Below are 25625 nucleotides of genomic sequence, written 5' to 3'. Positions count from 1 at the left end.
GAAAAAAAAGCACAGCCCACCCAGGAGTGGTGCTGCATACACAGAGAGCTGACGCAGCAAGATGATGCAACAAAAAGAGACACAGATTCCCAGTGCCACCAAGAAAGCAAGCAGACACAGAAGAACACACAGTGAATGGACACACACGAGAGCTGAATGGGGGGGGGAGGGGAGGGGAAAGAAAAATCAACCAATTGCTGGTATTTTGTATCAGCACCCCTTTGGCTAATTAATACACTTAGCATAGACAAAACAACATGAGAAGGTAAGCACTTAGTTGCACAAACCCTTGGACAACCAACTTAGAATACTTGCAATTCCAAGTATTCAGTAATAATGGTTCCCATGGAAGATCTGCTGCTGCTGAGCAAAGGTGGATGCTTAAAAACAGACCTTTGTATGTTGGGCCAGGTTAAAAAATCTAGTTCTTATCTACTCTCTAAAGGACCTCTCCCAGTAAGAGATGGGCTGATATTCTAATCTAAGAGGTAAGCAACACTGTGAAATAGATAGTTGATTTTTGCCTTCTTTGGTTTGGGAGTTAAAAATAGGTGGACTTGGGTAAACTAAGGGGATGTCTGAGAGGAAGTTGGCAGAGCTTCAACTTCTTAAAAAGGATTGCTGATATAAGTTACCTAGTAATATACGAATGAATGCTAGTTGCTAACTCTAAACCACGGTTGGGGAAGCTGGGAGCAATGACCAATATATGCCATGCCTACTTGACAATTTTACCTAAGGTGAAACACAGCCAGGCTCTCAATAGCTCACATGTGCAGCTGTAGATCACCACTAGCACACCAATCCATTAAGCCTGGTGTACAGAGTTCAAGTCTCAAATATGTAAACTTACTAGGAGATGGTCTGTTTATGTCCAAGAATTATACCCAGCATCTAATATAGTATCTGGCAAACACATATTCAACAAAAGGGAGTTATCTGCATTATTACATTTATACTGTTATTGCTTTCTTTGCTTCTACGATGGCTCCAAGCCTTCTCCATGGTGTTGGACAACTAGCTACCTATCTTCACTGCCCTCCAGTGAAGTAGGGCAGTGGATGTAGGTTACAAATGAAAAAGAAGGCAATCAGAACTCAAGGCATAGGATAAGAAATAGCAGTGAGAACAAAAAGTAAATACTATATTTTGAACCTCACTTACAGAAGATGTACGGTTTCTCTGAGGCTGATTAAAACCCAATTTTTGGCTTTTGGCTCTGTTTCCTATATTTACAGTGCTGAAACTAGTGTTATGTTGTTACCAATACTTGACAACTATTCAGAAAATGATTTTTGGAAAACTCTTCTAGGAGATTCAAAGTTGCAGAGATGCAAATGTTTTCTTATAAACTTAACAAACAAAGGGCAGGTTTCTATTCTCATTGGGCACTTTTACATATGTGAAAATAACTCCTTCAATAACTAGATTTTTAATTTCCATGTCTTTTTTTTTCCCTTTTTATCCCCTACAGGTAAGAGGTCAGCACTAGCTCCTATTTTTCATACTAGTGGAGTTTGGTTACTTTATTCATTTGAGTCAGTATTTTGACAATGAATTATCTACCACCTACAGATTTTGTTTTCAACAGCAAGTTCTGTCATTGCTGACCGAGGAAAGAATGTGTTTTACACAGTGTTTGTTTGTTCGTCACATAAAAAAAATTTTTTTTTAGTTTTTTAATTTTTTTAAACCTTTTTTTGTTTTGTTTTGTTTTGGTCTATATGTTTTATTAGACCATAATGATAAGAAATCTTGAGCTCCCTTCCCCTTCTGGCTATAAGTAGAATAGCAAGATATTATATCTGAGAGGTACCTTTTTTTTTTTTTATTTTTTTAATTAATTTATTGAAATATATCACCCACACACAAACATATATAAACAATAAGTGTGTAGTAATAGTTGTGAACTTACAAAACAAACATATATATCATTATACAGGACTTCTGAGAGGTACCTTAACACCTCTGCCTACTGGCTGCAGCATCTGAGTGAGACATCTCACCTTGGCTTTCACCTCTTGGTGATAGGACACTCAAAACTGTGAAAAGCAGCCCATTATATTTTTGGTTATCTCTTAATTGCTAGAAAGTTTTTCCTTTTATTGAGCCTATAAACACAACCTATCTGACCTGAGTCTGCCTAGATTAATATAAAACAAAAAGTCTTTATCCCTTTTCCTCTGATAGTACAAATCTTTTTTTTTTTTTTTTTAAAGATTTATTTATTTATTTAATTTCCCCCCCTCCCCTGGTTGTCTGTTCTTGGTGTCTATTTGCTGCGTCTTGTTTCTTTGTCCACTTCTGTTGTCGTCAGCGGCACGGGAAGTGTGGGCGGCGCCATTCCTCAGCAGGCTGCTCTTTCTTTTCACACTGGGCGGCTCTCCTCACGGGCGCACTCCTTGCGCGTGGGGCTCCCCTACGCGGGGGACACCCTTGCGTGGCACGGCACTCCTTGCGTGCATCAGCACTGTGCATGGCCAGCTCCACACGGGTCAAGGAGGCCCCGGGGTTTGAACCGCGGACCTCCCATATGGTAGACGGACGCCCTAACCACTGGGCCAAAGTCCGTTTCCCAGTACAAATCTTATGTCTTATTGTTTTCCTATTTCTCTTTTCCAAGTAAATGACCCTAACGCCTAATACTTTCTGCTACAATGCTCAAGACTGAAGGTTGTTACTACTCCTATAAATCTAAGTTGCTGAGACATCTGCACAAAATACCCTTTCTCTCATAAAAAAGTTATGCAGTGTTAAAATAGTGTATTATCATATCAACTAATCTATTATATTAGGAAGCCAGATGATATAACCCTATCAATGTAGGAAAGTACTGACTGTGCTGAACACAATAAAATGTAAAAATAGTTGTCTGGAATACTACAAAAACAAATACCTTGCAGGACAGATGTGCAAAGTTGCCATGCAAATTCTTTCTTTGTTTTATGTCTGCCTGGGTACACAAAAGATGAAGATGGATAAACTCAAATTTGTTTATATTTTTAACATTTTCTAAGTTAGAGTTTCTTGTTAATTCCAAATTAGTAATTTCTCCGAGTTTCATCTGAGCTGACAGACTTACCTTCTTTCACGTAAGTTTATTTAGTTTCCTTAAGGGTAAGAACCCCTAGTCTTTGTCCCTTCTCTCCTTCCCACATACAGTATATTAAGTATTAGGTAGATTAGTCTGCGGCACATAGAGGCACTTAAAGGTGCTCATGCACCAATTAAAGAAGCCCTTTCAAAAAGTATCCTTTAAGAATTCCTGCCAAAATCTCTAAAAGAGCAGCAATAATCATCCAAATACATGAGCAGTACCTAGTGAAGGACAACAGACCATTACGTCAGGCCCTTGATATTGATGACTGTGCGTATGAACCTTTTCTTGTGAAACTGAAACTTAGTCTAGTATTATATATTGCCCAAGAGTTAACTCCTGAAAGCCTCCTTGATGCTCAAATGTGGTCTCTCTCTAAGCCAAATTCAGCATATAAACACACTACCTTCCCCCCACAGGCATGAGACATGACTCCCAGGGATAGGCCTTCCTGGCACAGAGGAATTATTACCAAGCACCAACTAGCAATGATATGGAAAAAGACCTTGACCAAAAGGGAGAAATATTAAAATACAAATGCATTTTTATGTCTAAGAGATTTCAAAATGCACCAGGAGGCCATTCCAGAGGTTATGGTTATACATGTTTCAGCAGGACCTCATTGACTACCACAGTAAACAGTGCCTCAAACAGAGGGGCTCCTGAGGGCTCTAGAGACATTGCGAGCAGCATAGGTAGGGCAGACAACCTCAGGAATTTGGCACCCTGTCAGTGGGCCTATTTTGGAAGATATGCTCCCCAATGTAACAGAGTTAGACTTATTTATAATTTCCCTATACAGGCATGGCTCTTCTGCCCTTTTCATCTGAACCTATAATTGCGCTATACTTGTTAAATATATGTTCCAGAGACTTAAAAATCTTCAGTCTGTTCATATGCTGGTTGAGCCATGAAAATCAGCAGAATTGCAACACCTACTCTCCAGTTCATTGGATTCACCTAAGACAACTAATAAAAGGCTGATGATGGACAACACCCATTTTAGGGAATGCAGAGTGTCTCCAACTGCAAACAAAACAGTTCCATCTATATGCCCCATGGTATCTAAGCCTCTTCTCAATTGGAGGCAGAGTGGGCATCACTACCCCCAAATCCTCAAGATTGAGGAAAGAACATACATAAGGGGGAAAGCAACTATGGACTAAAGCAGACTTATTATTTTAGCAATGAAAGAGTTCATATCACTGAGATAAAGGCAGCAGCCACCAGAGGTTCTGAGGGGAGAGAGAGGGAAAAATAGAACATTGAGTATTTTGGGGACGTGGAATTTTCCTACATGACATTCCAAAGATGGATATAGGCCATTATACATTTTCACAAAACTTATAAAATTGTGCAGGGCAAAGTGTAAACCATAATGTACACAATGCTTCAATACATGTTCATCAATTGTAACAAATGTACCACACTAGTGAAAGATGTTAATGTGGGAAATTGTGGAAGGGGGAGGGGATGGAGTATATGGGAATCCTCTATTTTTTTTTTTTTAAGATTTTATTTTTTAATTTATTTCTCCACTCCCTCCCGAATTGTCTGCTCTCTGTGTCCATTCGCTGTGTGTTCTTCTGTGACCACTTCTATCCTTATCAGCAGCACCTGGAATCTGCATTTCTTTTTGTTGCGTCATCTTGTTGTGTCAGCTATCTGTGTCTGCAGCGCCATTCTTGGGCAGGCTGCACTCTCTATTGTGCTGGGCAGCTCTCCTTACAGGGCACACTCCTTGTGTGTGGGGCTCCCCTATGTGGGGGACACCCCTGCGTGGCATGGCACTCCTTGTGCACATCAGCACTGTGCATGGGCCAGCTCATCACGTGGGACAGGAGGCCCTGGGTTTGAACCTTGGACCTCCCATGTAGTAGGCGGACGCACTATCCATTGAGCCAAATCCACTTCCCCAGTTGTATTTCTATATACCAATGAACAATCTCAAAATGAAATTAGGAAACTTCCAATTTTATGATAACATCATGAAGAATAAAATACTTAGGAGTAAATTTAACCAAGACTTGAACACTGAAAACTACAAAACATTGCTGAAAAAAATGTGCTAACAGAGTGGAAGGCTTAATTAACATTGTTAAAATAATACTCCCTGTGGTAGTTTGAGACAGTGTGTGTATATACCCCCAGAGGATCACATCCTTAGAGTTGATCTATTCCTGTGGGTATGAACCTACTGTAGATGGGAACTTTTGATTTGATTACTTCAGTTAAAGACCTTTTTTTTAAAAGATTTATTTTTTTTATTTCTCTCCACCTGCCCCCCCTTGGCCGGTTGTCTGCTCTGTGTCCATTTGCTGTGTGTTCTTCTGTGACTGCGTCTATCCTTATCAGTGGCACCGGGAATCTGTGTTTCTTTTTGTTGCGTCAACTTGTTGTATCAGCTCTCAGTGTGTGCGGCGCCATTCTTGGGCAGGCTGCACTTTCTTTCGTGCTGGGTAGCTCTCCTTACAGGACTCACTCCTTGCGCGTGGGGCTCCCCTATGCGGGGACACCCCTGCGTGGCACGGCACTCCTTGCGCGCATCAGCACTGCATGTGGGCCAGCTCCACACGGGTGGAGAAGGCCCGGGGTTTGAACTGCAGACCTCCCATGTGGCAGATGGACGCCCTATCCATTGGGCCAAGTCCGCTTCCCAGGTAAGGACCTTTTATTAGATTATTTCAGTAAGGCCATGACCAAGGATGGGTCTTAATCCTCTTACTGGAATTCTTTATAAACAGGATGAATACAGAGAAAAGGGTCAGAGACACAGAGAAAAAGACCTGGGAGCTCAGGAGAAACCTACAGAAGCTGAGAGAGAAAGCTAAAAGAGGAAAAAAACTGAAATCAGTGGAGCCCAAGAAAGAGAAAGCCACAGAAGGAGCAGCAAGAAGCTGAAAGCAACAGTCTGAAGGAGAAGGCAGAGTTGGACAGGTGTCACCACTGTGCCTTGCCATGTGACAGGAGTCCAGGATCATTGGCAGCCATGGGAGAGAGCCTCACCTGACGCTTTGATTTGGACATTTTTCTCAGTTTTGAAACTGTAAGCTTGTAAGTAATAAATCCCCATTGTAAAAGCCAATCCACTTCTGGTATATTGCCTTGGCAGCTTTTAGCAAACTAAAATACTCCCAAAGTGATCTACAGAGTCAATGCGATTCATATAAAAATTCCAACAATCTTTTTTGAAGAAATGGAAAAAAATGGTCTTGAAAATCTTATGAAACTGCAAGGGACCCCAAATAACCGAAAAGAAAAATAAAGTTGGAGGACTCAAAGTTCCCAATAAAAAAACTTACTATACAAAGCCAACATAATCAAAATAGTGTGGCACTTGTATAAAGATAGACATAGGGAAGCAGTTGTGGCTCAACTGATAGAGCATCCGCCTACCATATGGAGGGTCCAGGGTTTGATCCCCAGGGTCTCCCAACCCATGTGGTAGCTGGCCCATGCGCAGTACTGCCATGCACAAGGAGTGCCGTGCTATGTAGGGGTGTCCCCCACGTAGGGGTGCCCCACGCTCAAGGAGTACACCCTGCAAGGAGAGCCACCCCACACGAAAAGAGTGTAGCCCACCCAGAAGTGGCAATGCACACACAGAGAGCTGATGCAGCAAAATGATGCAAAAACAACAAAAAAGCTACAGTTTCCCAGTGCTGCCTGACAAGAATGCAAGCAGACACTGAAAAACACGCAGCGAATGGACACAGAGAGCAGACAATGGGGGGAAAGGGGAAAGAAAGAGAGAAAGAAAAAAAATAGACATATAGCCCAAACAGAATAGAAATGGTTTAATATACCTATAGTGAACTGATTTTCAAAAGGATGGCAAGACCATTCAATGGGGGAAAAACAGTCTCTTCAACAAATTGTGCTAGTACAAAAGGATATTCAATTGTAAAAGAATGAAAGTAGACCCCTACCTCACATCACATACAAAAAACAATTCAAAACAGATCAAAGATATATTTAGGAGCTTAAACTACAAAACTCTTAGAACAAAACATAGGGATAACTCTCCTATTTGGCAATGGATTCTTACACATGACACCAAAAGCACAAACAAAAGAAAAAACAGATTGGACCATCAAAATTTAAAACTTTTCAAACGCTATCAAGAAAGCAAAAAAAGACCTCTAGAATGGCAGAAAATAGATGAAAATCATATACTGATAAGGGCTTAATAACCAGAATATATAAAGGATTTCTACAACTCAACAAGAAAAAGACAAACAACCCAAGTTAAAAATGGGCAAAGACGATAAACAAATGGAAGCACATGAAAGGTTGCTCAAGATCATTAGTGTTAGGGAACATCAAATCAAAACCATAATAAGATAGCACTTCATATCATTAGGATGGCTATAATTTTATATAAAAGGAAAAAAATGTTGGCAAGGATATGGAAAATTTGAAACCCCCATGTATTACTGGCGAAAATGTAAAATGGTGCAACTACTATGGAGAACAGTTTGGCAATTCCTCAAAAAGTTAAACATAGAATAACCAGATGACCCAGCAATTTCCACTTTAAGGAATAAATTCAAAGGAGTTCAAAACAGGTGTTCAAACAAATACTTGTAAATGAATGTTCATAGCAACACTGTTCACAATAACCAAAGAGTGGAAACAATGAAATGCCCATCAATGAATGAATGGATAAACAAATTGTAGTGTATCCACACACAATGGAATGTCATTCAGTCATAAGAAGGAGTGAAGTACTGAAATGTGGAGTGACTGCTTAACGGGTACTGGGTTTCCTTTTGGGGTGATGAAAATGTCTTGAACCAGACAGAAATGAAAATTGCATAAAAGTGCATGTACTAAATGTTGAATTGTACACTTTAAAAGAGTTAAAATGATCAATTTTTGTTACATGACTTTTACCTGAACTAAGAAAAAATAACAGACACATAAAATTACGTAATTCTTCTCTAATTAAAGCTGAAACATCAAACGTCTATATTTGGTTTAGATATATATATATATTTGTCCACTGCTTTTTCTTTCTCAAGCTTCTTGGACAGACCAAACTATTAATTTTATGCAGCGTTTCTCAAACTTTATCATGCTCTAGAGGGGTGGTTAAAATGCAAACTGTTAGGCATCATCTCTTAGAGCATTAGAATTCACATTTCTTACAAATTCCAGGGACCATGCTTAGTGACTCCCAACTCTAATACAATCTGAAGACACTACCATGAAGCTGATCCCTGGAGTCAGAAAGCAGCAATTCCTTAAACACTTGTCACAAAGAAAAGTGGTTCTAATATACATGCTGTCTTAAATAGTGTATTATTTGGACATGCCAGGTACTTTCTAAAGCTGATGTCACAAACTATTTGCATAGAGAAAACAATGACTTATTAGAGATTTGCCTCACAATCATATCACAACACTTCATATACAGCAAAGTGAATTAAAGATGGCCCCTAACTTATTTCTCATATAGATAGAAGATGTCACAAATTTCAAACAGATTGTCTGAAAATCTGTTTGATAATCTTAATTCATCATTCTAGATTTTCTAAGCAAACTCCTAATTTGCTCAGAATAAGTGGAGTTCTTACACCCCACTGGCAAGAGCAGAAGCAAATTCAAAGAGTATAAAATTTCTAAGATAAGGAAAACACCAAATGAATTATAAAGAGAACACCAAAGTTCTACTGTGTCTTATGGAATCTGCCTTTTAAGCAAAACTACTTTCAATCTGGAATCTTCATTATTTACTTTATTTTTTTTCCTATTTATTTTTGTCTTTATTTATTTTATTATTGCTACATTAAGAAAATATGAGGTCCCCATATACTCCACACCCCCCTCATCCCACTCCCCCTCCCATAACAACAACCTCCTCCATTATCATGAGACATTCAGTGCACTTGGCGAATATACCTCTGAGCACCACTGCACCCTACGGTCAATGGTCCACACCATAGCCCACACTCTCCCACAGTCCACCCATCGGGCCATGGGAGGACACACAACATCTGGCAACCATCCCTGCAGCACCACCCAGGACAACTCCAACCCCCGAAAATGCCTCCACATCACATCTCTTCCTCCCACTCCCTACCCCCAGCAGCCACCATGGACACTTTCTCCACACCAATGCCACATTTTCTTCTATTACTATTCACAACAGTTCATGAATAGAATATCAGTAAGTCCACTCTAATCCATACTCTATTCCTCCATCCTGTGGACCTTGGAATGGTGTCCACTCCACATCTATATCAAGACGGGGTTTAGATTCCACATGGATGCTGGATGCAATTCTCCTGCTTTCGGATGTAGGCACTCTTGGCTCCCTGGTGTGGTGGTTGACCTTCTTCACCTCCATGTTAGCTGAGTGGGGTAAGTCCAATAATCCAGAGTGTAGGAGTTGCAAGTCTGTTGGGGCTCAGGGCCTGGCTATCACATGGTCAGTCCAGAGATGCAGGTCCCCTGGGTATACATGAAACCCCAGCACCAACTACAGTTTCAGTAAAAGTAACAGGAGAGGCTTGTGGACAAAGATCACATCTGAGTCCAGCTCCATCACACAGAAACACAAACTCCAAAGTAGGGCCAGCTGACATGGCACTGAACTCCAGCTGCCATGACCATAGAACCTGTGGGTCTCTGTAGCCCTCAGAAGAACGAATACCTGGGATTGTATCTACTTTATCTGTCTCTGGGACTCTGCTCAGGTGTGCATAAGGGCAATCCCTCTGATAACTTCCTGGCTCTTTTTGGATACTCATAGCCATATAAACTCATTTGTCCTTTCCATTTCCCCCTTTGATTTAGGTCAAAAAGCATTTTTAACTCCTGGTATTATATGTAGACTGAGATATTCTGCTGGTCTGAGTTGACTCTTTTATTCAAGGTCATTTTCTAGTTACATCATCAGCTGGTACTTGGTAGTAATCCCTTGGGGCTAGGGAGGCTCACACTGGGAGTCATGTCCCATGCTGGGGGGAAGGCAACAAATTTACATGCTGAGTTTGGCTTCAAGACCGGCCACATTTGAACAACACGGAGGCTCTCAGGAGGTACCTCTTGGGCACTCTGCAGCTCTAGACCTTGTTCTTATTTCAGGTGCACAGGCTTACAAGCATAGTCATTAGTATCAAGGGCTCATTGTTGGACCTTCCTTCTTTTTTGGTCTTTGCCATTGTACTTGGGGGATTGTTGCTGTTTCTCTAGGGACTGTGATAGAGCTCCCCTGGTTAGGAACTCAGCACTCCCTCAGTTGTTGTTTTTAATTGTAACCACTATGAAAGTATCCAAACATTTTTATGTACCCTGGATATATGCCCTGGAGAACTCCCTGCTGACCATGTGTCCCCTGTCAATAACATCCCACACCAGTATTCCTCCCCTGCCATTGTGAACTTCTCTGTTACCCAAAACTTCTTAAAAAATGAAGCCCAATATATTGCCAGGTTCCATTAACAGTAAAATGGAATATAGTGATGAGTTTAAATGTTAGATATAGAATACATATTAATTTAGAAAAATTAAGGTAAAAATAAATTGGGGTACCAAAAAATTTTAAAATGCAAAAGCTTTTTTTTTTGATGTTTTGCCTTCCATCACTGCAATAAGTATTGCCCTGTATGCAAATTGGCAAGGCAACTTCTTCCATCTTTTCCTCAATGTCTATGTCCTTTCTTTTATTTTTTTTTAAAGATTTATTTATTTATTTCTCTCCCCTTCCCCCTCACCCCAGTTGTCTGTTCTCTGTATCTTTTTGCTGTGTCTTCTTTGTCTGCTTCTGTTGTTGTCAGCAGCACGGGAATCTGTGTTTCTCTTTGTTGCGTCATCCTGTTGTGTCAGCTATCTGTGTGTGCGGCACCATTCCTGGGCAGGCTGCACTTTCTTTCGCACTGGGCGGTTCTCCCTACGGGGCGCACCCCCTGCACCTGGGGCTCCCCTACGTGACGGACACCCCTGCGCGGCACTCCCTGCACGCATCAGCACTGCGCATGGGCCAGCTCCTCACAGGTCAAGGAGGCCTGGGGTTTGAACCGCGGACCTTCCATGTGGCAGACGGACGCCCTAACCACTGGGCCAAGTCTGCTTCCCTCTACATCCTTTCTTTTTCTTTTTTCTTTTTCCTAATTATTAAGCTTATCTTCACAAAAGTTTTGGATCACAGTAATTCATATATACAATATACAGTACTCCCACATATCCAACAAAAAACCCTTTTCCCTTCCACAGCAATAATCTTTTTACATATTCATACTATATTTACTGAAACTGAGGTACAGATATTGAGACAACAGCTTTCAAACAAGGTAACATTTGAGTTTACATTGTGGTTTATATTTTAGACTATACAATTTTCCAAATTTTTAGTTATCTTATGTTTTACATTATGATTTACATTTTAGCCTATCGGCCCCTATATATTTTTGGTGTAATTTAACATGCCTTATATCCATCCTTGTGTAATCTTGAGGAACACTTCTATTGCCCACACAGTTACATTGACTCCATCTATTCAACACCTCTTTTCCCCTCTCCTTAGGGCCCACAGTGACTGTCAATCTTCATTGCTTGAAGGGCCATGTTCAGAGATACTTGCAACAGTGTTGAGGGCTTGACATGCTCAACTGCCCTAATGCACTGGGAGCCACCATTTCTCTCAATAGATACAATTCCCTCTATTTGAGAACATCAGTCCTCCCCAGGACTCTCATTATATGGGTCTCTATCCAACGATATAATCCACTATGGCAAAATGAGCACTCACACTTCCTAGGAGCCTGTCCTGTGTTGGATTATCCCTTTTAAGCATCTTAAACAGGTAACCTTCCTTATTATATTTTTGAAAAAGTTTTCTCAGCATTATACTCTCAACCAAATACCTGACAATCTCCTATGTTCGTACATTCCTTCCCCCTCCCCCCAATTTCTTGGGCAGTATTACCCATCCTCCCATCCCTAGCCCCCTCAAGCCTGCAAAGCCCCACCCAAAAGTAAGCCTATTCCCCCATTTTATCCCTTCCTTGTACAAATACTTACCTCCAGCTTATCATAGATTTCACCCATGTAGGTGTCAGCTTACATCCTTCCTCTACCCCCCAATTTACTTTAAGCCTATCATCCAGTCTCTAGCTCTCTGAGGCAGCTTGGTTTACTTATTTCATATCATTGAGGTCATGTAGTATTTGTCCTTCAATGCCTGGGTTGCTTCACTCAACATAAGGTTCTCAAGATTCATCCATGTTATCACGTGTGTTTATAGTGTATTCGTTCTTAAAGCTGAGTAGTATTCCATTGTATGTATATACCACATTTTATTTACCCATTCATCTGTTGATGGGCATTTGGGTTGATTCCAACTTTTGGCAACAGTGAACAATGCTGCTATGAACATTGATGTGCATAAAGCGGTTTGTGTCCTTGTTTTCTCATTATTTACTTTAATTGGAAACTATAAAATTGTTTTATATTCTTGAGTTACTAAATTACCTCCCTATTGTTATATATATATATGGTGTGTTGGTACATCAACAGTCTCCCCTTTCATAGTAAATCAAAATAAAAATTAGCAAATTCAGACAATTTAAGTAATGGTTTTCTTTAACAGTCCCAAAGGTAGCCACCTATTTGCAGGGTAAGTCATTCTTCCAGAATGCACACTAGAAGCTAATATGGGAGACACCAATCATGCTATGTAAATCATGACCAATAATTTCAAGAGAAACAACAGAGTAACAAATCTAAATGCTATTAACCAAAAGCCTGCTAAGCAGCAATCACCATGTTTCAATACAACCAAAACATGAGATACATTTCTCTTCAAAATCATTGTTTTGAGTATAAGAGGGAGCTTATTAGTTAATGTCATAGTTCAAAATCCCTGACACAGTTAAGAGGAAAGAAAATGAAGAAAAGAAAAAGAAGCAATTACTGTAACTACGAACATAGAGCTTGTCCCCCACACCTCCTGAAATCCCAATTATTCTCAATTATCCCAATTATTTTAAAAGTAAGCTGGAGTCAAAATATTTTTAGACATCTAACTGGAACCATGCAGCAAAGGACTCTGCCCTCCATGTTATTACAGTGAGCTTTTCACAGCTTCAGAAACAGGCTATTATATATATATTTTTTCTCTCTCTCCTTCCCTCCCCCCCTGCTCCCCACCCCAGTTGTCTGTTCTCTGTGTCCATTTGCTGTATGTTCTTCTTTTTGTCCACTTCCGTTCCCAGTGGCATGGGAATCTGTGTTTCTTTTTGTTGCATCATCTTATTGTGTCAGCTATACGTGTGTGGGGCGCCATTCCTGGGCAGGCTGCACTTTCTTTCGCACTGGGCGGCTCTCCTTACGGGGCACATTCCTTGTGCATGGGGCTCCCTTACGCGGGGTCACCCCTGCGTGGCACGACACTCCTTGAGCACATCAGCACTGCGCGTGGGTCAGATGCACACGGGTCAAGGAGGCCCGGGGTTTGAACCGTGTACCTCCCATGTGGTAGATGGACGCCCTATCCACTGGGCCAAGTCTGCTTCCCCAAAATAGGCTATTATATTTTTGACACAAAGATTACATATACAAACCTTTACATGTGGATTATCTACAAACGTCATGGATAAGAGCATTGATTCATTGACAGTCTGAAGATTAGGATATAAAATCATTTCCCCCCCCAACTACATGCCCATGGGTTAAGATTTTCTTGGAAAACATATTTTAATCTAGTGAGTGAGTGGAATTTCATAACTGTGTTGCTTAGTAACATTTATATATTATTATCAATTCTAATGGCTTGAAAGCATCACATTAATTAAAGTTTTAACAGCAGAAGCACCTTGATAGTTAACTCTGTCACTGTGCCTGCTTGTAAAATTTTGCAGCCAAACAGGTACATCTGAAAGTTATCAACAGCAAAAGCAAAGGAAGACAAATAAAGAAAAATCTTGTCAGTCAGCAAATGACCACTAAGTTTACTTCAGAATTAAAAATTAAAAGTTTTATTGTTCTATTATTTTAGCTTCCACAAAAGAAAATTGTTTTATCTTACCATTTGAATCATCATATATAATTAGTATTATTAAAAACACATCAATAGAGCTTTCAGAAATTCTATTTTAAATGATTCATTTCACCAGAAATTATTCTTATTGAATTAAAGATAACCAAAATTGTTTACCTGTAGATCTCTCAATGCTATTCAAACTTGTGTATCATTTATTTCTTCACCATTGTTTTCCAAGAACAACCCAATATTTAAAAAATATTTTATAAGAAAGGAAGCACCACTCTATACTTAACTAACAATGACTCGAGACTCTTGGCAATTCTGTTACATAAACTACTTTATCTGGATTAACTTACACTTAAAACATGCATACACACACAATTTATATATTTACATATATATAATTTTATTTTAAATTTCACTTTAATTATATTTTTAAATTTCATTGTGTGGGTAATCAAAATTAAAGTGTACTAGTAAAGATACAACTTTGATCTCAAACATTTGATATAAAACTCAAAGAAAAAAAGAAGAAGAGGGTGGGGAGCGCTGGCTCTTATTACCCTAAAACAAAAGGAAAAGAAATAGGGCTTTTTGGAAAAGTTTAGCATAAATGTTTATCCACTATAATTGCTGTAATGTTAGACCAAATCTTATCATGAATCTCTTTAAAAGGAAACAACAAAAAATAAGAGAGCCAACGTGGACTAGGAGAGATCTAATAAGAAAGGAAGTACACACTGGGGAAAACAAGGACTTGTCCTGTCACTGGTAGGCAGGACTAACAATGCAACCAGAATATGACGGCATAAAAAAAAAAGTCTAAAAATACAAAAATAAACCATTTTGAGAGAACCAGCAAGTTGGTGGCACAGTAAGGAGCTCCTAGAGTCAGCTCCAGCCACAGAGCAGTTAGCAAACACCCAGAGCTCTCTGGAGCTAGCTGAGGCACCTGTTTGGGGGCTCCAGAAGATGAGAAGAGCATCCTGCAACATTTTTGAAGGAGTGGAAGGAGGAGATGACCGTCTGCAGAGAAGACTCATAAGTAGAGCGCTCCACACCTTGGAGACTGGTGCCCATCCTCCACTGGAGGCACAAGCTGCCTAGCGAGCTGTTCCATGACTGGAATCAAAAGTTCCACTTCCCCAAATGGGGGAGGAAGAGACAGTTGGGCACCAATTTCAACTATGATGAGGAAATTCAGTGGGCTGCAGTATGATCCTGAGAAGAGCTAAGGTTTGAGCCTGTGCAAGTCAGAAAGAGGCCAGGAGCTGCCATCTTAACTCCGCGCCTGCCATGAGGGGAAGCGGGCGGACTGAGAATCCCAGTGCTGGTGGGGATCAGCTTCTTCCCATCCAGATCACATTGCAGGTCTAGCCTAGACCCCAGTGCGACCTGCAGAAGGGATGAAGCTGTGGGGACCTGTGCCAGCCTCTCTGGGAAATTACCGGCCAAGCCAAGGAGGCCAGTGATTATCCTATGCTGGTGGCACGAGCTACCCCAGGGGCTGTTCTGTGATGGGAATTGGAAGCTCCATTTCCCAAAAACAGGGGAGGAGAGGACAGTTGGCTGCTGATTTCCAGTGATTGGTAGACTTGGCTGGCTAAGAGATAACCCTGGGAACAGGGGGCTGTGAACCAGCCCAAGTCAGAAAGAGGCCAGTAGCCACCATTCTGACTCCACCCGCAGCCTGAGGGGAAGCTGGGCTGACTGAAACTCTCAGTGTCAGCAGGAACCAGTTTCTTTCACACAGCCTGCCTGGGCTTCAGCCCCACCTCTGGTGGGGAGGCGACTGAGGAGCCCTGCACCAGCCTATATAGATAACTGCAGGGAACTTTGGCTGCCATAGACTGAAAATCAGAAGTCTACCAGGGAAACTGCAGTCATCTTGGACCCTCACTGCAGAGATTGCTGCCCACACCTGCAGCTCCATCCCTGCCCCAGGCAGGGGAGAAAGGGATGTGAAGCTTCATCAGTCTCTCTGGGCAACTACAGTCTAGGCCTGCACATGGATTATTCCACCTAGCTGTGACTCTGTCCCTACCTCTGGCAAAGGAGAAAGTTGGAAGAAGCTTCATTGGTCCCTGGTACAACGAGGACAGCTTGAAGCTCCACAGCTTACAGCACCAACTACATGCTTGGCTCCTACTGCACAACCAGCAAGGGAGAAAAGAGAGGAAACCCTAAACTAAAGAGAAAAACTGCACCCAGAATAAATACTCTAGTAAGCCAGATGCAAAGGCACCAACCAAAAATTACAATCCACACCAAGAAACAGGAAGCTATGGCCCAGTTAAAGGAACAAGATAAGCCTCTAGGTGACATAAAGGAGTTGAGACAACTAATCATAGATGTTCAAACAGATCTCCTTAATAAATTCAATGAGATGGCTAAAGAGATTAAGGATATTCAGAAGACATTGGATGAGCACAAAGAAGAATTTGAAAGCATACATAGAAAAATAGCAGATCTTATGGGAATGAAAGATGCAATCAATGAAATTAAAAAAAAACACACACTGGAATCATATAGTAGCAGATTTAAGGAGGCTGAAGAAAGGATTGGTGAGCTTGAAGAAATGGCCTCTGAAAGTGAACATACGAAAGAAGAGATGAAGAAAAGAATGGAAAAAATTGAACAAGGTCTCAGAGAACTAAATGACAGCAAAAGACATGCAAACATATGTGTCATGGGTGTCCCAGAAGGAGAAGAGAAGGGAAAAGAGGAAGAAGAAATATTTGAAGAAATAGTGGTAGAAAATTTCCCAACCCTATTGAAGAACATAGATATCCATATCCAGGAAGCACAATGTACTCCCATCCGAAAAAATCTGAATAGACAAACTCCAAGGTACATAGTAATCAGAATGTCAAATGCCAAAGACAAAGAGAGAATTCTGAGATCAGCAAGAGAAAAGCAATGCATAACATATAAGGGATACCCAATAAGATGAAATGCTGATTTCTCACCAGAAACCATGGAGGCGAGAAGACAGTGGTATAACATATTTAAGATACTACAAGAGAAAAACTTCCAGCCAAGAATCTTATATCCAGCAAGACTGTCTTTCAAAAATGAGGGCGAGATTAGAATATTCACAGATAAACAGAAACTGAGAGAATTTCTAAGCAAGAGACCAGATTTTCAGGAAATAAAGGGTGTGCTAGAGCCTGAAAAGAAAACACAGGAGAGAGGGGCCTGGAAGAGAGTCTAGAAATGAAGATTTTGTCAATAAAAGTAACTAAAAGTGTCAAATGAGTGGTGAAAATAAAATATGAACAGATAAAACTCAAATAGTCAGGAATAAACTTAACCAACAATGAAAAGCCCTTGTATTGAGAAAACTGCAACTCAATGTTTAAACAAATTAAAAAACCCTAACCCCCTAAATAACTGGAAGAACATTCCATGCTCATGGATTGAAAGACTAAATATCATTAAGATGTCAATTATACTCAAATTGATATACAGATTTAATGCAATCCTGATAAAAATAACATCAGCATTAAAGGAAAAATTGAAAACACGATCATTTAATTTACTTGGAAAGGTAAGGAGTCCTGAATAGCCAGAAACATCATAAAAAGGAAAAGTGAACTCTCATCTCCAGACTTAAATCATAATACTATAGCTATAGGTAAAAACAATATGGTACTGGCCTAAAGACAGACATAATAGACCAATGGAACCAAATTTATGGTTCAGAAACAGACCCTCATAGGTATGGTCAAGTGATTTTTGACTAGCCTGTCAAACTCACACAGCTCAGGCAGAACAATCCATTCAACAAATGGTGCTGAAAAAAGTGGACATCCATAGCTGAAAGAAGGAAAGAGGACCCCTATCTCACACCTTTTCCAAAAATTAGCTCAAAATGGATGAGAAAACTAAAAATAAAAGCAATAACCATAAAACTTCTAGAAGAATATATCTTCAAGACCTGGTGGTAGGTGGTGGATTCTTAAAAGAGATAAGAGAAGGACTGAGTGGACTACTGATGTTTAATGTATGTAGAGGTTTTAATTAGCTTTACTGTAAAATTGTGGAAATGTATATACAGAATGGATGGTAACACACAGTAACAGCTAGTTTATAAATGGGGATGTGGCTGAAAATAGTAGTCTAGTTATGTAAATGCCAATTGACAGAATGTTTGAGAATAATCCAGGAACTGGATAGCACAGTAAACCAAGAGGTGGGTGAGAATTGTGGTTGATGGTACAGATGCAAGATGCTAGAACAAATGTATATCACTACTGCAGGGTGATGGGAATATGAAGAAGCATGGGAAAAATACAGCTGGAGTGACCTATGGCCTGTGGTTAGTAGTAATAATATAATATTCTTGCATCTATGCAAAAGATGTACTGTGTTGATACTGAGGGAGTATGGAAAATGTGAGCCAAATGTACACTCTGTGGACATGGTAAGAATCAGATGATATTATTTTATCTGTAGCAAACGACACACCACATTTTGGTGTGTTGATGGAAGGGTGTTGTTTGGGAATTCTGCACATGTACATGATTGTGTTATAAGTTTACAACTTCTTTCATAAAAAAATACATTTAAAAAATAATAATAGGGTGGGTTGGGGGAAAAACACACCAAATGTAAGATAAGGACTATGATTAGTACTAAGATTTTGACAGTGTTCTCTCATAGTTTGTAACAAACATCTCATGACAATGCAAGGTGTTGGTGGAGGGTTGATGTATGGGACCCCTGTATGACATTATGCGTGTTTGCTTTGTAAGTTCACAACTTTTACTATACTCTTAATTGCTTATGTATGTTCATATTAAATGATATAAACATAATAACAATCGGATTGGTTAGGGGAAAACTACTTTGTTCAGTAGTAATATTTTGACAATGCTCTTTAATCATTAGTTAAAAAGGTTTAAAAACAATGCAAGTTATTGGTGGTAGGGTAAGATGTTATATATGTTTGTTTGATGTTATATATGTTTGTTTGGTAAGTTCACAGCTATTATACACTTATTGTTTATGTATGAGTGATATATTTCAATAAATTTTTTAAAAAATCAAATAAATAAATAAATAAGCCATTTCTAGCAATGACAAATTATCCTGAAAAACTGTCCTCCTATAAAACAACTAAAAATAATAGGATAAATTTTTAAAAATCATTGACCATCATGGGATCTTTGGAATTGGCACCGGTGGGAATATGTGTGCAGGATCCCATCTGGAGCTTGCAGGAGGGGTGACTCTGAGGCTTCCAGAGTCTACAATGGTGACTAGAGAGAGCAGAGGGGAGAGAGGACATTCCAATATCACTTAAACCATCACAGCCTTGAATTTCTAGGTACAGTACCTACCCCAGAATGTCAGGGCCAAATGATCCTCAAACAACGTAGTTATTTCCTTTATTTACACATGAGGAAACAGGCTCAGAGAGGAAGGGATGTATCAATATTCACAAAGTGAGTCAAATTTTATCTGGTTCATCTCATGAGCTTGTTCAGATCATAAGTCAATGTCAAAGGTAAAATAGGAAATCTAGTCTGCTTTCTCCATCTCACAGGAGTTTGGTCTATAATCTCTACATTGTATGGGGAACCAGTAGAGACAGAGTAATAAAGTCTTAAAGCCCTGACTCCTTCTAGGCCCTAGCCAAGAGTAGACCTTGGCAGAGCACAAATCACTGATGTCAGAGATGTTCTTCAGTCTGCTGGGTTTGCTACTTGTGGGACCATGGGCAAGTTTCCTCCTCTGGTCCATAGACTGCAAGTAAATGTTAGCATTTATCTCAAGAATCCTATGAAATGATATCTACAAGTATGCTCATAGCATATATATTCATACTAGCCCAAACTGGAACCAGTCCAGGTTTCCCTCAATAGGAGAATATATAAACATTGGGTGGTAACTGATACAATTGAAAATTACAAAGTATTAAAAAGAATTAACTACTACTATATACAACATTCTTAAACTGAAGAGTGAAAGAAGCTTTACCCAGCAGTTACTAAAGTATGATTTGATGGATATTTACTACCTAGGACAGGAAAAACTTATCCGTGGTGGGAAACAAAATCAGATCACTGGTTGCCTTTGTAGGAAAAGAGGTCAGATTTATTAGGTGGGGGTTGACATGAGAGTAATTTATGGAATAAAGGTTAATTCTATAACTTGATAGGGGTTTGGTTAAATAGGTATACATTTTTACGTTTGTTAAAACTCATCACTTAAGATATGTGTATTTCATTATATGTAAATATTAAGTAAAAATGACTATACCAAAAAAAAATCATTTAAAAAGTTGTGACAGACTTTGCATGAAAGGAAGTCATAAGAACAAAGCAGAGGATCAAATCCAGAGGAATAAGCAAGTTCTGAAGGTGGTAAACTGCCCTGCACAGAAATCAGAAAACAAACGCTTTAAACTGCGATTGGACTTGAAGACTTCTGTATGGAACAGGGGTCCCACAAGGACTCTACCCTTAGTGAAAGAGCTAAGTAAAAATAAACAAGGAAACCCAAAACACCCTACCCCACAAACACAGAAGGGCAAGCAAACTTGTTAGTCTCAGCCTTGGCTGGGATAGAAGGAAAAAAAACACCAAACCATCCCCTCTCAGAATTTATGACCACAAATCAGCCTTCAAGTGGATCATACTATCTGTACAGCCTAAGAAACCCCCTACCAGGAATTTAATTTAAAATATATTTGAGTTAGTAGTGCCCCAGTAGTCTGGTAGAAGGATACACAAATTTTATTTGTATACCTACAGATCAATTTTCAACAAAGCGAACTCAAAATCAAAAGTCACAAAACAGCAGAGGTAATAGAACAATGTGAGCAAAAGTTAGAAGGTCTAAAATACAGAATCAGACGCAGAAAACACTCTGAATGTTACAATTAGCTATTAGAACATAAAATAAAATAGCTAAAACCTTTTTAAAATACAAAAGGAATTTTTAAAAGATGAAAGTAAGGAATGAGTCTATCAAAAATGACAAAGCATATGAAAAATTGTCAAGGGAAGCAGATGTGGTTCAAGTGACTGGGCTCCCATCTACCATATAGGAGGTCCAGGGTTCGATTCCTGGGGCCTCCTGGTGAAGCCAAGCTGGCTCACATGGAGTGCTGACCCTTGCGGAATGCTGGTCCATGTAGGAGTGCTGACCCACACAAGTGCTGGCCCACACAAAGAGCTGGCACAGCAAGATGATGCAAAAAAAAAAGAGAGAGAGACACACACACACACACAGACACACAGAGGATAGACAGTAAGAAACACAGCAGACCCAGGGAGCTGAGGTGGTGCAGGAGATAGAGCACCTCTTTCCCACTCTGGAAGGTCCCAGCATCAGTTCCCGGTGCTGCCTAAAGAGAAGACAAACAGACACTGAAGAACACATAGTGAATGGACACAAAAAAACTGACAGCAAGCACAAAACAATGAGGGTGGAGGTGGGGAGAAATAAATCTTAAAAAGAAAAAGAAAAATAGTTAAATAGAACTAAAATTGAAAAATATCATAGGGGAATATAAAAACTCAAAGGACAGATGAAATAGGAGGAAAAAAATAACTATACACTCAGATAAATCAGTTTTCAAAAGCAAGGAAAGTAAGACCATTTGAAACAAAACCTAAATTTACTCCCAGGTAATTTTTACCAAAGTAACTTATAAGAAGAAAGGTCTCAGAGACAAGGAAGAATGGCAAGTAAAAAAAAAAAAAAAAATAAAGACTGACCAAATATAATACTTTAATAATAGCTAATTTATGGGTTTTCTTTTCCTTTATTTTAAAAGACAAGATAGAAATAAAATATTGGACAACAACAGATTGTAATCTGGGAGGGAAATGATCAGAGATAGGGTTTAAGCATCCTTGATTTGTTCCAAGAGATTAAATTTTGATTAATAATTTTATTTTAGACAATGATAACTGAGCATATAAAATTTGAAAGACACCACTAAAAGAAAGTGAGGAATAGAATATATACAAGTTAGTGTAGGGAAGAAGGGAGTGAAATAAGGGGAAAAAACTTTCAATGAAAGTGAGAAAGGAGGTAGTGGTATGGGGAGACATGGAAAAAGGTTAAAAAGATGTTATAAAATAAGATGGCAAAATTAAATAAAAATACACTAGTAAGCAAGCATCTAGTTAAAAGACACACTGACTCACTGGATTTTAAAAATCCAGATATATACTATTTAAAAGACGCATATTTAAAAGATGATCATAACTATACCAAAAGAAAGGTGATAAACTTATTTTAGTACCAGATAAAATAGACTAAGTAAAAAGCATAAAGAGAAAATACAAGAATCACTACATAATGATAAAATGTTCAATTTACTAAGAAGATAACAATAGTAAACTTGTCTGATCCTGATAATACAGTCTTAAATTATATAAAACAAAAAAAACTAAAAGGAGAAGTTATCAACAAGAAATCTACTACAGACATACCTTGGAGATAGTGTGGGTTTGGTTCCAGACTGCCACAATAAAGTGAATATTATAAAAAAGCAAGTCACATGAATTATTTTGGTTTCCCAGTGCAAATAAAAGTTATGTTTACACTATATTGTAGTTTATTAAGTGTGCAATAGCTTTTTATCTTAAAAAAAAAACCCATATATACCTTAATTTAAAATTACTTCACTGCTAAAAAATGCTAATGATCATCCAAGCGTTCAGTGAATTGTAATATTTTTGCTGGTGGAGGGTCTTGCCTTGACGTTGGTGGCTGCTGACTGCTCAGGGTGATGTTTGCTGAAGGTTGGAGTGGCTGGGATAATTTCTTAAAATAACTTTTGGTAAAGTTTGCTGCATTGATTAACTCTTCACAAAAGATTTCTCTGCAGCATTTGATGCATTTTATCCTAAGTAGACTTCTTTCAAAATTGGAGTCAATCCTCTCAAACCCTGCTGCTGCTTTATCAACAAGTTTATGTAATTTTCTAAACCTCTTGTCACGTCAACAATGCTCACAGCATCTTCACCAGCACTAGATTCCATCTTAAGAAACTACTTTCTCTGCTCAGTATAAGAAGCAACTCCACATCCACTAAAGTTCTGCAATTGATTGCAGCAATTCAGTCACATTTTCAGGCTCCCCTTCTAATTTTAGTTCTCTTGTTATTTCTACCACATTTGTGGTTACTTCTTTCAAGGGGTTCAAATCTTGAACCCCTCAAGGCATCCATAAGGGTTGAAATCAACTTCTTCTAAATTCTTGTAAATGTTGATATTTTGACCTCCTCCCATGAATCACAAATGTTCTTCATGGCATCTAGAATGCTGAATCCTTTCCAGGTTTTCAACTGATTCTGCCCACATCCATCGGAGAATCGCTATCTATGGCACCAACAGCCTTACAAAATATATTTCTTTAATAAGACTTGAAAGTCTAAATTACTCCTTGATCCACAGTCTGCAGAATGGATGTTGTGTTAGCAGGCATGAAAACAATATTAAACTTATTGTACATCTCCATCAGAGCTCTTGGGTGCCCAGGTGCATTGTCAGTGAGTATTTTGAAAGGAATCTTTTTTTCTGAGCAGTATGACACAACACTGGGCTTAAAATATTCAGTAAGCCATGTTTTAAACAGATGTGCTATCATCCAGGCTTTGTTGTTCCATTTATAGAGCAGAGGCAGAGCAGACCTAGCGTAATTCTTAAGGGCCCTAGGATTTCCAGAACAGTAAATAGCACTGGCTTTAACTTAAAGTCACTAGGTACATTAGGTCCTAACAAAAGAGTTAAGTTTGCCTGTCCTTTGAAGCTTTGAAGCCTCTCTAGCTATGAAAATCCTAGATGGCACGTTCTTCCAATAGAAAGCTGTTTGATCTATATTGCGAAATCTGTTGTTTAGTGTAACCATCTTCATCAATTATCTTAGCTAGATCTTCTGGATATCTTGCTGTGGCTTATACAGCAACACTTGCTGCTTCACCTTGTGCTTTGATGTTATAGAGATGGCTTCTTTCCTTAAACCTCATGAACTCACCTCTGCTAGCTTCAAACTTTTCTAATGCAGTTCCCTCACCTCTCTCAGGCTTCATACAATTAAAGAGAGTTAGGGCCTTGCTCTGGATTAGGCTTTGGTTTAAGGGAATGTTGTGCCTGGTCTGATCTACCCAGACCACTAAAGCATTCTCCATATCAGCAAAAAAGCTGTTTAGTTTTATCATTCATGTGTTCAGTGGAATAGCACTTTTAAATTTCTTTCAAGAACTTTTCCTTTGCAATCACAACTTGACTAACTGGTGCAAAAAGTCTACCTTTCAGCCTATAATGGCTTTCTTTTATTTTTTTTTAAAGATTTATTTTTCTATTTATTTCTCTCTCCCCGCACCCCCCCCCCCCCATTGTCTGTGCTTGTGTCCATTTGCTGTGTGTTCTTCTGTGTCCGCTTGCATTCTCAGCAACACCGGGAATGTGTGTACTTTTTGTTGTGTCATCTTGCTGTGTCAGCGCTCCGTGTATGTGGAGCCACTCTTGGGCAGGCTGCGCTTTTGTTGCATGGGGCTGCTCTCCTTGCGGGACACTCTCCTTGTGCAGGGGGCTCCCCTACGCAGGGGGCATCCCTGTGTGGCATGGCACTTCTTTCACGCAGCAGCACTATGCATGGGTCAGCTCACCACATGGGCCAGGAGGCCCTGGGTTCGAACCCTGGACCTCCTATATGGTAGGCAGATGCTCTATCAGTTGAGCCACATCTGCTTCCCTATATTGGCTTTCAACACTGCCTTCTTCACTAAGCTTAATCATTTCTAGCTTCTGATTTAAAGTGAGACATGTGACACTTCCTTTCACTTGAACACTTAAGGGTTGTTGTAGAGTTATTACTTGGCCTAATTTCAATACTGCTGAGTGTATTAATCAGGGTTCTCAGAACCGATAGGAGATATATGTAAACAGTATGAGATTTTCTGAACTGGTCTCATGAGACTGTGGGGATGCAAGAGTCCAAATTCCACAGGGCAGACTGCAAGCCAGGGACTCCAATGAACATCTTAATGAGTTCCCCAGGAGACCCTGGCTGTCTGAAGAGAGATGGGAGTTCTCTCCTTGAATGCTGAAATCACTTCTCCTTTTAAGGCCTTCAATTGTTGTATGAGATGTGTGGCAGTCCGGCATTGTTTATGAATTCCAAAAATAGATACTGGATTGTGTTTGTACACTGACCTGTTCCTTTGGTGTATCAGACTGTATTCAAATTCAGAGGTTTCAGTTTTACCTGATTAAATTATGATTAATGCTTTGATTCAGCCATGTTAGTAGGACACTGAGTCCCCTTGGTAGGCGGGGAGTCTACCAAGGAGAGAATTTGAGTTTTTATCTGGAGTCCTGGGAAATAAATACTCGGAGAAGCAGATACATGAGGAAAGAGAGAAGGCTCCATTTAGACACATTAGAGGCCCTGGGAAGAGAGATGAGCCTGATATTCTACAGCTGTCCTTGTGAAGAGAGCAGAGCAGCTGATCCTGGAAAGAAACAGAGCTAGGGTGAGAGACTAGCCTTATGCCAGTCTACAGTTGACTTC

General features: G+C 39.6%; 1 protein-coding gene across 8 annotated transcripts in view; it reads right to left on the bottom strand.

The window, feature by feature from the left end:
* Window positions 1-25625, bottom strand: part of SWT1 (SWT1 RNA endoribonuclease homolog) — a 213281-nt gene that overhangs the window by 1770 nt on the left and 185886 nt on the right. The window lies entirely within an intron of this gene.

This window comes from Dasypus novemcinctus, chromosome 13 (genome assembly GCF_030445035.2).
Source record: "Dasypus novemcinctus isolate mDasNov1 chromosome 13, mDasNov1.1.hap2, whole genome shotgun sequence".
NCBI classification, from domain to species: domain Eukaryota; kingdom Metazoa; phylum Chordata; class Mammalia; order Cingulata; family Dasypodidae; genus Dasypus; species Dasypus novemcinctus.
The sequence above is the reverse complement of the archived record's forward strand: the minus strand, read 5'-3'. Positions and strand labels throughout refer to the sequence as shown.